Here is a 12708-nt window from a genome sequence, read left to right on the forward strand (position 1 = left end):
AAGTTCTAGGCATGGGACATGGTACACAGTAAATGTTCAATATATGGTCTCTTATTATTTAGTATATTTTTGTTATATGCCATATGCCTAATTTGGCATGGCTAAGGTTTATTTAAAAAATTAGAACGACTACTGTATAAATTTCATTTATATGTCATCTTCTATGCAGAGACGGGCAGCTGGATATTCAGAATCAAATGACTTGGAAATGCAGAAAGCCCAGTTTCCCCTTGACTGCGAGAAATCCTAGCCTTGGTGGGGTAAATACCAGAATCTAGTCTGGAGTTTGAATGGGGAGGAGAAGTAGATCCAGGGCAGTGAGCTGTTACTGGCACCACTGAGAGAAACTTAGGAACCATTTGATTATTTAAGAAATTTTTGACTTGTTAGTGAAAAATGCTGTTAATTCCATTGTCTCTATAAAATGAGACTCAAGGGACAAGGTCACATTTGAACTTGCAGGGCTTTGAACATGAGTGTGAAGAGCTGTGGGGCTCCGGATGTACAAGCAGGGGTGAGAGTACCTTAGCGAGTGATGGGGATCAGTAAAGGACTTAAGGAATAGATCTTAAAAGTGCCCCCCCACCCACAAAAGAAACTGTTCTTATGAGGCATGATGAACATGGTTCATGCTAGGGTGGCAGTAATTTTGCAGTATATAGGTGTATCAAATCAACACACCATGCACCTTAAACTTATCATTGTTAAATGTCAAATATATGTTAACAAAGCTGATGGGGGGCCAGGGCAGACCATGGGTTTAGGAGATTGACAGACTCTTATTTGGTGCCTGAATATTTAGTTTGCTGTTTGATGACAAGCAGACAAATGGCCTCTCTGAGTGTCCTAAGCTTCATCTATAAAATGAGGATAAAGTTTCCATTCAACTTGGAGGGTTGCTCATTGATTACGTGAGATGAGGCATGTAATCAACAAGCACAGTGTGCGGTACACAGTGGACTCAACGCTTGGAACTGATGATGGTGACGTCTTTTGCTGGACAGAGAGTGAGGGTTCAGTAAATTTCGGCCGAATGAATGATTAATGGAGCATTCCTCTTTTTTTCTCTAAGTTAAGTGGCTGACAGGAAGCCCTCCTAAAGACATATAGAATTTTATAACTTAATGGAGTGTGTATTTATGGCTTGGATGTATTATATAATCACTTTCCTTTTATTGCAAATCTGCCCAGCTTCTTTCTGCCTAAATGACATCAGTATCCATATTAAGAAATATCCTTGCCTGGCTCCAACAGTCTTGCCCACATGTCTATCTGAGATTTACTGATACCAGCTATTGATCAATGGCATCTGTGATGAGTTTTTAAGGTAGATGATCATCTCAATTTGTTTGTTATTTTGCAAATTTTCAAGAAAACTGTACTGAATTGGAGGTTTTAATGGACTTCATTTGTGAACTTGGGGCAGAAATGGATGTCATAAAAAATAAAATCCATAGGAAAATACAAAATAGATACACATTAGATGTTCTGCTTCATTTATTCTTGGGGAGAAGAAGTTTACTTTTCCTGTTTTTTGATCAGTTCCATTCACAGGATAGCATTCTGCAAAGTAGGTGAGTAGTAAAAAGAATTTCAAGTCAAAAATGCTTTTTGTAGACATCAGGCAAACATTTTTTGAAGATGATTAACTCTTAAATATCCACACTCTTTAGGAAAAGGAATAAAATTTTAGTTGAATTAATTTCAATATGAAATACTTTAGAGATGAAAATACATATCTTTTGATTCAGATCTATGAAGATGAACAAAGTAGGTTGATTAGAATGTACTCCATGAAGGTAGGGTTTTGGTTAATTTATAATGTGTTTTTTTCACTTCTGTGTTCCCAGGACCTATGACAGTGCCAGGCATATAGTAGGTATGAAAACATATTTGTTGATTAGATTGTTGAATGGAAGTAACTCAGCCTGGCTTTTTGTCTCCACTCTGAAAAGGAAACAGGGAAAAGTCTAGGCTCTTACGTGCTTATCAGGCACTAGCCTTCTTGCTTCCTCACTTACACAGATGAAATGTTTACTTTGGCACTTCAGCAGGCGTGTGCATCATTCTTCATAAACCACGCTGGTGGTAAAAAAAAAAACCCACACATTTAAAAAAATAATTACATCATCTTCTATAATTCCCCAGTCAACTCCTGGATAACATCAGGGGGATTGTGAAAAACTGCCTTGCCATCATACCTACATTTTTTATTTAAAAATCAACTTGACTAACAGTCATTTAGTTTAGACTCCCTGAAAATGTCAGTGGCTGTATTTGCATACTTTATTCATTTAAAATGTTCTTAGAGGATGGGAAGTTTGTGGTTTGTAGTTACTTTTCATGAGGCTTTGGCCAAAGGCTGGTGTGAACTGGACAGCTCACACTTCGGCACAGATCATAGAGGAAAATGTGTATGCTGATGGCTTGCACTGGCACTGTCATCTCTGCTCTGACTGACAGATAAGGGGTGTTCCTGTGATGCATTACCGCTTTCCTCCTGAATCACCGATCCTGTGCAGTCAGGATAGTTTAGCCATGCACTGTGTAAACTACCTTTTTCTTTGCATGGCCTAGAAAAGGAGGGATACTATTGTAACCCCAGATTTGTTTGGAGGTGATATACTGGAAAAGAAAACCTCTGATAGATGTTACAGATGAAAATAACATTGTTACAAAGGATGTCTCTCCTTTGGTTTAACTATGAATGTTGTAGTTAGTAAAATGTTTTAAAACTGACACCACAGAGTGTAAAAACTGTGATTGGGGGATGGGTGGAAGTGGGTAAGGAATTGAAGAGAGAGCTTTTATTTAATGAAACTGAGCAATCTGCTACAAAATGCTTAAAATAATTAACAGGCAAAAGGCAGGAGTAAACTGAAGAGAAATTATTCTTTCTGATATCTCTTTGGGATGAAGCATGCATTTATCTAGAGCATGGCTGGTGTAAGTCTGTCAAGGCATTAAAGAAAATGGTTTGAAAAGACAGCTTGAATTTATTATTAAAACCTGAAATGCAGACAAGGTAATGTACATCAGGCAGCATGTCCAGTGACAGATAAATGTGGCCACATCAGTCCAGACAGCCTTTGGAGGACAAGAGGGGCATGATAATTCTCTCCCTCGTGGGTCAGATTGATGTACATCTTGAAATTACTTCATATGCACCCCCACAGGTCCTCACCCCAGAGTATGGAGGAGGAGGAAGGGGAGAGAATATGTCAAAAAGAGAAAGGTAGAGCTGTGGGTCCTTGGATTCCTGCTGAGTATTTTAACTCACCTGTTCTTTCAAAGTGACTGTAAGCATATATATTTTCATTGAATTTTTGCTGTCAATAGCGACCTGGAAGAGAAAATACTTCTTCTGCAACTGCTGAGAGGTAGAGAGTGGGAATGTGGCACTGAAGGGTTCCCAAAGGGAAATGGAAATGTTAAGAGAAAAAGAGAGTACAGAGGAGGTGTGTGATAGCCACAGCCGTCACTTAAACTGTTGTTGACAGTTCTTCTGGTGTGTGTTTCAGTCTCTCTTGACCTTATCTTTTGAGTGAGAAACAAATGTGAAGCATTTTTTTAAGAAACATCATCAAATATAAATGAGTATATCTCATGTGATGTTAGGTGGCAAAATCTAAGAATGCAAATTGTATAGTGGGGAAACATTGTAATTTTCCTGTATCTCAAGTTCTTCCCCACGTAGAACTCCGGGTGAGTTATATGAGCCTGGGGCTTTTTCCTACAGAAGACTTGTCTTAAGGATTCCATGACTCTTCTCAATTGTTGAGCTATGAAAATTAGAAGTTTATTTGTAAAGTGGCCTGCACTCTAACCACCTCTTGCTTATAAAGTATTGATAAGCTGTTCTCAAAGGCTTTTTAAAAGAGTTTCTGTGTTAAGGTAAAAATGCCAAAGGAGTATTTAGCCACTGTTTTGCTTTGTGCTCTATTTTTATCTTCATCCCATCAACGTATTATAGATAATTCATGTGGAATAGCTATAGCACCTTGTTAACCTAATGGATTATCTATACAGATAATCCACATATTATTATATACAACCCATGTATATGCCACATTATACATTAGTATATAACCAAACCTATATGGATACAGGGCTTCCCAGGTAACTCAGTGGTAAAGAACCCATCTGGCAATGCAAGAGACGTGGGTTTGATCTCTGGGTTGGGAAGATCCTCTGAGGTAGGAAATGGCAACCCACTCGAGTATTCTTGCTTGGGAAATTCCATGGACAGAGGAGCCTGGTGGGCTACAGTCCACAGGGTCGCAAAGAGTCAGACATGACTTAGTGACTAAACAACAAACAACAATATGGATACGTATTCACACACGTCCCCCCACCCCCAACTCTCCTTTCCTTTTGATAATTCTGACAACTGTCTGCATTTTTCTCTGGTATCTAGACTGGGGTCAGCAGTCATGTTCTGACCACCTGCAATGTGTCAGGACCTACAGTCAGCTCCAAGAATCAAAACTGAGGGCCCTGCCTTCAAGGAGCGGGATAGAAAGTTATTGATATACATACAAAGGGGTTTACTCTTCCCCTAATAGGAGCAGGCAAGGGGCCCTCGGTACACGAATGGACCAGTGGTTCATTTTGTCTCAGGTTGGATGTGAAAATGTGCTGAGAGAAGACTGAGCTGGCATTAGAGAGTCAGTAAGTGGTCACTGGAGGGTGAGTTTGAGAACCAAGGCACAGGAGGGGAAGGCTTAGGAATTGAGAAGGGACTTTGAAATGACAGCTCTGCCATTGACTGGGCGGGTGGCCTCAAGCAGGATATTTTTCTTGGCTGAGCCTTTTTCTGTCACTAATAAAATGATAAATAGTTTAAAATAATTAAAATAATACACTAAAACCACATTAGTTCATTTTTAAGAAAGTGTGGGTGGGAAGTGTGGAAATGAGTTGGTGGCTGAGGGGTCTTTGTCTTTGCCAAAAGATGAGGCCAGTACAACAGGCAGATAAACCAGGCCAAGGAGATCAGAATTGATTTGATAGATGAGGGGGAACCAACAGAGGTTTTTAAGTTGAGAGAGCTTCCACACTCCTATATTGTGTTACTTGTTAATCAGTTTGTCAGGGGAAAAAAAAAAAAGCAACCAAAAGGAAACAGTAAATTCTCAGGCGAACATCATAAAGGGGAATTATGGAGCAAGGGTGCTGGATGCAGAGGACAGAGTAAAATTAATGTTAATTTAATTTTAATCAAGAGGTTGAGTAAGATAGGAAAAGCCAAGGGAGACGTATTCAAGAAAACCAAGCCTGAGAAAAGGGAGCAGTCTTAACTTCAGAGTAGTTGAGGATTATTGCTGCCCTGAGCCTACTGCCCTTGAAACTATTGGCTTAATCTCAAAGGATGAAAACTTCTGGTATGATAGAAAGAGATCTTTGATTAGCAGAGTACATCAAAACCTTTTATGGATGTAATCCCACAATGTTCAGTAAAAGCTTCAAGTCATCAAATAGTCAGTGACTATTATCTAACTTGATGGAGATAAGTGCAGGAAGCAGAAACATAAAAAAATAGCAGATGAGATTTACAAAAATATGGTGAAGAGTAAAGTGCACTGATTGGGGAGCTAATGATGTAAAAGAATAAAATGCAATCTTCTTAGTTAATGTGATTTGTAAAAATAACAGCACAAGCAGGCAGATTTAGGGAGAGGCGGAAAAACCAAAAACTCAGCCTGTAAGCCACAAGAAGTCAGAACATAATGAGGTTCACTCTGTAAGAATCAAGTTTACCCAGAAGTAAGACATACCAAATAAGAAGTGTGCTATATTTAGAACCTGTGAGGTGGAAATCAGAAATAGGTTTCTATATTAAACTTCTCTTGCTCTTTTCTGAGCAAGAAGAACACTAACATTTGTTTAGAAAATCGTTTCTGTGTTTCAGCCGTGGTGCCAAGGGCTAATACATGGCAATTATGGGGAAAAAACTGATTTTTAGACACCTCTCTAAATTGGTTTGTCACTGTATTAGTCACTGGGATGCGACAGTATCATTGTATCCTTCCACCTCTGCGAACCTCTCTTTATTTTGCAAGCCTGCAGGTGGGGGTGGCTCTGCTCATGTGTCTGGTGTTGACACCAGGATGAAGACTTCATGGTTGAATTTGTGAAGTGTATTTTTCTCACGGTGGTCAGAAGCTCCCAGAGGAGCAGGGCAGAAACTTCCTAGGGTGTAAACTTAGGAATGTGGTGCTGTGTTCCATTTGGGGCCCCTGTAAGTCATATACCAAGTCCACCGTCAAAGCCCAGAGAGGTAAGCTTCTCTCATGGATGTCAGGGAAAGGAAAAGGATGCTTGCTCAACAGTAACCTCATTTGGGCTTCCCTCGTGGCTAAGTTGATGAAGAATCTGCCTGTCAATGCAGGAGATGCCAGTTCAATCCCTGGGTCGGGAAGATGTCCTGGGGGAGGAAATGGCAACCCACTCCAGGATTCTTGCCTGGGAGATTGCATGGACAGAGGAGTCTGGTGGGCTACAGTCCATGGGGTCGCAAAGAGTCAGACACGACTGAGCGACTAAACAAAAAAAAACACCTCTCCTTCTTGGCCTTTTGGTGCCTGTACTTCCACACCTGTACGTGGATTGTCATGATGATTACCTTAGCGAGTTGTGGGGATCATGTGTCTAAAGTCACATCTAAGTGTTCTCAATGTCTGAGCCTTTTTATTCTCTCTTGACCTTCTGACCCGCATCCCTAGCATCTCTGATGTGTAAGTTCTGTCCTGCTCTCCCTCGTCCCCTGAAGAGTGTTATCAAAGTGTGTCCATCACTGTGTGATACACATCAGTCCGACAGGAACAGGTTGCTGCCTGGAGGTGCTGTTGTCGGGGCCCTGCTGTTTTCTCTTCACTCCTCATCTCCCCATACCCTACAGGATCTCAAGTTACTGTGCTTCCTGACTCCCTACATCCTTCCTGCTTTTGTTTCTCTTCATTTTATCTGCATATCCGCCCCCTTCTCTTCTTTCAGACTTTCTATACACAGTTTTTGTATGCTCCAGTATTGATCAGCACATATCCACTTTTAGGCCTTTTATTTTCTTCTGATTCTGATTCTCAAAAGAAATCAATGAGGGTTTTTTTTTTGTTTTTTTTTTTTTTAAGCTTCTAAAGAAAGATATTTAAGAAATTTTTAAACTGATGTCTTCTGGTTTCTTTCTCATAAATTAGAACCAACCAGAAATTTTAGGAATGCTATGTCCCCAGTGTTTGGCAGAAAATAAAATTGTATCATTGAGAGATGTTGCAGCTTTAGGAAGGAAAAAAAATCAGATTTTCAACTATTTACTTCTGGGGCAAATGGGCTAACTGAAAGTTGTCAGGCATATCCAATTACTTCATTCTTTCCCTTTATAACAAAAGAATTTCAGTGATATCCCACTGGGTGTTTTCTTTGGTGGCATGTGGTGAGTGGAATGATACTAAAACCTGCCCCCTTCCTCGCATGAGAAAATTGTAACTATCCAGAAGAAGAACTGATTTCAGTAATGACTCATGTGTCCCAAGGGGAATTGCTTATTAAGAGTAATCTCAGACACACAGGGGCATCTTTGCTTCAAACTGATTTTTGCTGAGTTGAAGCATGCCCGTTACTTTATGCCTTTCACTTTCTTCTCTGTCCGTCCTCCCTTCTGCTCCCAAGTTTCCATTTTATCCACTCTCAGTTTCTTTTCTAATGTTTATCATAGCATTTAGTAGTCAGTGTTCAGGAAGACAAGGGTAAACAAGCAGAGTTATTAATGCTCTCCAAGAGTTTACAAGTTGAATGGTGCCTCAAAACACGCTCTGATGGAGTTACTATGCAAAACATCAGTCAAGGTCACCCTGATGGTTTAATAAAGGAACTCAGGAAAAAGCATATTGAAGACCTTGGTAAGCTTTCAATCCTGATTGACAGGGAAACTGGTTTTGTTGCCAATATTCTAGGTAACAATTACAACAGTCTTTGTTTATTGGATTCCTTTTCATCCTCACAATAAATGTTATCTTTCCCAATAATCAGATAGGAAGCTGAGGCCCAGATACATTAAAAAAATATTATGTGGCCATTGCTATTAAGTGACAGAGCTGAGACTTGAAATTTACATGTGTGGACTTTAAGAGCCCATCAGAGGCAATGCTAGTTCCATTGCCTTTTTAAAGATCTCTACTTGTAAATACTTAAGAGATTTTGAAATAGGTTTTGGATAAACCAGGGAAAAGGCCAGACAAATAGTACAGTAGTAATAAGAGTCCAAATTCCACTGGGAATAGAAAACAGGGCTTAACTGTGAACTGCGGTTATTAAAAGTCAACAGAACGTGGCCAATCATTGGTTCTAATCATGCAAAGGGGAGAAGGTGAGTGTCCTAGGGATGCTTCCAGACAAAATGCTGGGCAGATGGAGCTGTTGTGAACATGGCAACCCATGTAATAGGAGGACTGACTCTGAGGAAGAGGCAGATGGGGCAATAACAAGACTTATTTGGACCCATCTAATAAGGAGTTTGGTGGCCACATGAAGCTGGCCATCAAGCAATGGGAAAAATAAGACTTGGACCTAAGAAGGAAGAATAGTTTAGAGATCTAGAGGTAGCTACATATGGATGGTTATTAAAATGATTCAACTAGACATGATAAGTCTGGAGAATTTTGAGACAGAAGAAAAACAGTATACAGCTAGGTCTTAACTAAAGACAATTGAGTCAGCAGAGGAGACCGTGGAAGGCACAGGAAAACAGGGAATGTGGTAGGTTAGATTGCTATCACTGTGTAATAACTTAGTGGCTTGAAAGGACCCACATTTGATATGCATTCATTTTCATGGGCTGGAATTGGGCATCTATTACCTGGATCCTCTGCTAAGGGCCCCTCAAGGCTGAAATTAAGGTCTCAGCTTTCTGTGTTCTTATCTGGACACTTGATTAAGGAAAGATTCACTTACAAACTCCCGCATGTTGGCATAATTCATATCCTTGAAGTTGCAGGGTTGACTTCTCCCTTATACTGTCAGCTGTTGGAGAGTAACCACCCATAGGTCCTAGAAGATGTTCTCAGGTCTTTGCCATAAGGCCTTCTTCTTACACCCTCTTACTACATGGAAGCTTACTTTTATCATGGGATGCAGCTGAATTTTTTTTTAGATTTAGAATTTTTTATGTCTGGAAGGGCCCACCCAGCCTCTAAGAACTTACCTCAATAGGCCAGGCCCACCCAACAAAATCTCCCCTTTGATTAACTTGAAGTTAACTCCTTTGGGGGTCTTTCTTACACCTGCAGAATCCCTCTTTGTCCTATGGCATAGCCTCATTTCAGGAGTGAACAACTTCATATCAGAGTCCTACCCATGATTATGGGTTGTATACAGCAGAGGTGGGTTTCCTGGGGACGTCTTAGAAATGTCCTTCCCCCAGAGGAGAGAGCATAGTCTAGCAAAGCAGTTTCTTTTTTGATAGACTACTGAGTACCAAGAGATGGACATTTGAGTAAGAAAGTCCTTTGCTTCTAGGAGTCAAGATTCTATTGTCAGTGACAGAGCCTAGAATGGTGAGCAGTTTTTAATATTCTAGAGAGATGAGAGGATGCTGACTGACTGAAAAAGGATGTTGGCGTATGCAGTGCTGTATGTAAAGTAATGAGAACCTGCTGTATAGCATGGGGACCTCTACTCAGCGCTCTGTGGTGACCTAAATGGGACAGAAATATAAAAAAGATACATGGGAATATGTGTATATATAGAGCGGATTCACTGTGCTCTATAGCAGAAACCAGCACAGGGTAAAGCAACTATACTCAAAAAAATAATTTAGGGGAAGGGGAATGTTGGATTTAGATGTTAAGCTTTTTGTAGTGCCCTGAGCAGAGTGGTGGGGATTAGGGTCAGGTTTTGAGTGGCAGGGAAATGAATGATCATGAACAAGTAATATGTGCATGCATGTAAGAGTCTTAGAAAGTTTATCCTTGAATAGAAGAAGACAGAGGATATTTACAGGGGATTAACATGGTCAGTTAAGTAGGTTCAGTTGCTCAGTCGTGTCCGACTCTTTGCGACCCCATGAACCGCAGCACACCAGGCCTCCCTGTCCAGCACCAACTCCCGGAGCCTACCCAAACTCATGTCCATTGAGTCAGTGATGCCATCCAACCATCTCATCCTGTGTCGTCCCCTTCTCTTCCTGCCCTCAATCTTTCCCAACATCAGGGTCTTTTCCCATGAGTCAGCTCTTCACATCAGGTGGCCAAAGTATTGGAGTTTCAGCTTCAACATCAGATCTTCCAATGAACACCCATCCTTTAGGATGGACTGGTTGGATCTCCTTGCAGTCCAAGGGACTCTCAAGAGTCTTCTCCAACACCACAGTTCAAAAGCATCAATTCTTCTGTGCTCAACTTTCTTTATAGTCTAGCTCTCACATCCATACATGACTACTGGAAAAACCATAGCCTTGACTAGACGGACCTTTGTTAGCAAAGTAATGTCTCTACTTTTTAATATGCTGTCTAGGTTGGTCATAACTTTCCTTCCAAGGAGTAAGTGTCTTTTAATTTCATGGCTGCAGTCACCATCTGCAGTGATTTTGGAGCCCAAAAAACTAAAGTCTCTCACTGTTTCCACTGTTTCCTCATCTATTTCCCATGAAGTGATGGGACCAGATGCCATGATCTTAGTTTTCTGAATGTTGAGCTTTAAGCCAACTTCTTCATTCTCCTCTTTCACTTTCATCAAGAGGCTCTTTAGTTCTTCTTCACTTTCTGCCATTAGGGTGGTGTCATCTGCATATCTGAGGTTGTTGATATTTCTCCCGGCAATCTTGATTCCAGCTTGTGCTTCTTTCAGCCCAGTGTTTCTCATGATGTACTCTGCCTATAAGTTAAATAAGCAGAGTGACAATATACAGCCTTGACATACTCCTTTTCCTATTTGGAACCAGTCTGTTATTCCATGTCCGGTTCTAACTGTTGCTTCCTGACCTGCATACAGGTTTCTCAAGAGGCAGGTCAGGTGTTCTGGTATTTCCATCTCTTTCAGAATTTTCCACAGTTTATTAACATAGAAGAGGACCAGTTATCACTTCTATTTTTCAGTTGTAGCAACAGGGGTATAGTCAGTGGAATGGAGGAAATGAACACTGTTTTCTCACCTTACTCGAATTCTACTTGAGTTTCCTAAAATTCAGCACTTTAGGAAACTTCAGAGTGACAGATACCTTTCTCTTCTCTTAGTAGTATTTTTCTCTTATTTAACAGACAGTTGCATGACACTTACTGTGTGCCAGTCCTTACTTGTAAACACTTGGCAAGTATCAACTCATAATACATAACAGGCCCACGGTCAGTTAGCTTGTAAATAGTAGAGTTAGTAGAGTTAGGATTCAGTCCCAGAACCCCATGGTCTTAACCATTGCACTATCTCTCGCAGTCTTTTGTGCATGGTTCTTTTGGCCATTACTTGCAGGATGCCTTGGGACACCCTTGTCATTGTTACTGTTCTGCTGGGAATCCTTCTTCATTCTCTGCATCAGTTCTCCAGCCAGATGGTAAGCTCCTGGAAGGCCCAGGACAGGGCTCCACACTGCCCTTCCTCCTTCACGGCATCTTAAATGTAATAGATGCCAATAAATATGTATTGATTTGACTTAAGCTAGGAGCCTATCATTTACTTCACTTCCTCATTTCCTTAATCTCTATTGATTATAAAATTAATGGGGTGGTATGTAATTTGGATTTAACTACTTAGCCTGTAACTGTGATTTTATGACTTTCAGCATCATGATAAATCTGTGACCTCTTTCAGGAGTTTCTTGCTTTATAAAATAGATTTCACCTAATTAAAAAAAAGAGAGAATGAGCATATCATAGTTCTGAAAACAATTATCAGTAAGGAAAGATGACTGCCTGTGGCTTCTTGGATTGTGTTTTAATCCCCAAATGACGTAGGTGTGTAGTAGAAGAGCCGCATGGACTTGAGTCAGTGTTACTGAACATTGGAGAGGAAAATCAGTCAACTTTGGCAGAAGTCTTGTCTTTCTTTTACCCCCTTGCTGGTATTTTCTTTGCTGTTTTTAAGCAATTAAAGAAAAAGTTTTTCTGATGGTGCCAATCACTATTAATAATTGAGCTTAATGATTGTTTCTGTCTTCATGGTCAGGCCCTGTATTCAGACCCACTGCAGGGTAACATTTTCCATTCCCTAGTGTATGGGGGTGCTTCAGATAACTGGAATTGGCCCTGATGGAGATGTGGCTTTCTGCTTTTATTTTTAAAGTGTTTGTTTATTTGACTCCCTAGGGTCTTAGTTGGGGTATACATGATCTTCATTACATCATGTGAGGTCTTTCATTGCAGTGTGGGGATTCTCTAGTTGTGGTGTGCAAGCTCAGTAGTTGGAGCTTGTGGACTTAGTTGCTCTGTGGCATATGGGGCCATAATTTTCCAACCAGGGATCAAACCCATGTCCCCTGCATTGCAAGGCGAATTTTTAACCACTGGACCACCAGGGAAGTCCCCCATTCCACTTTTTAATCTATGTGTTTCCCCACATAGGAAAAGAAATCCAGTGAAGGATGTCCACCCTTGCCCACTTGTATCTGAGAAATCCCTTAATTTGCCCCTTGCCTATTACATAAGCATCTGCTGCAATGTTAGGAGGGAGAGGGAAGATAGGATTAAAATTACTTTTTGATTTATTTATGAATGCAAAAGG

General features: G+C 40.5%; 1 protein-coding gene across 4 annotated transcripts in view; it reads left to right on the plus strand.

Moving 5' to 3' along the window:
- The window catches only part of FHIT (fragile histidine triad diadenosine triphosphatase), a 1485355-nt gene that overhangs the window by 769606 nt on the left and 703041 nt on the right, over positions 1-12708 (plus strand). The window lies entirely within an intron of this gene.

This window comes from Muntiacus reevesi, chromosome 4 (assembly GCF_963930625.1).
Source record: "Muntiacus reevesi chromosome 4, mMunRee1.1, whole genome shotgun sequence".
In the NCBI taxonomy this organism is placed as follows: domain Eukaryota; kingdom Metazoa; phylum Chordata; class Mammalia; order Artiodactyla; family Cervidae; genus Muntiacus; species Muntiacus reevesi.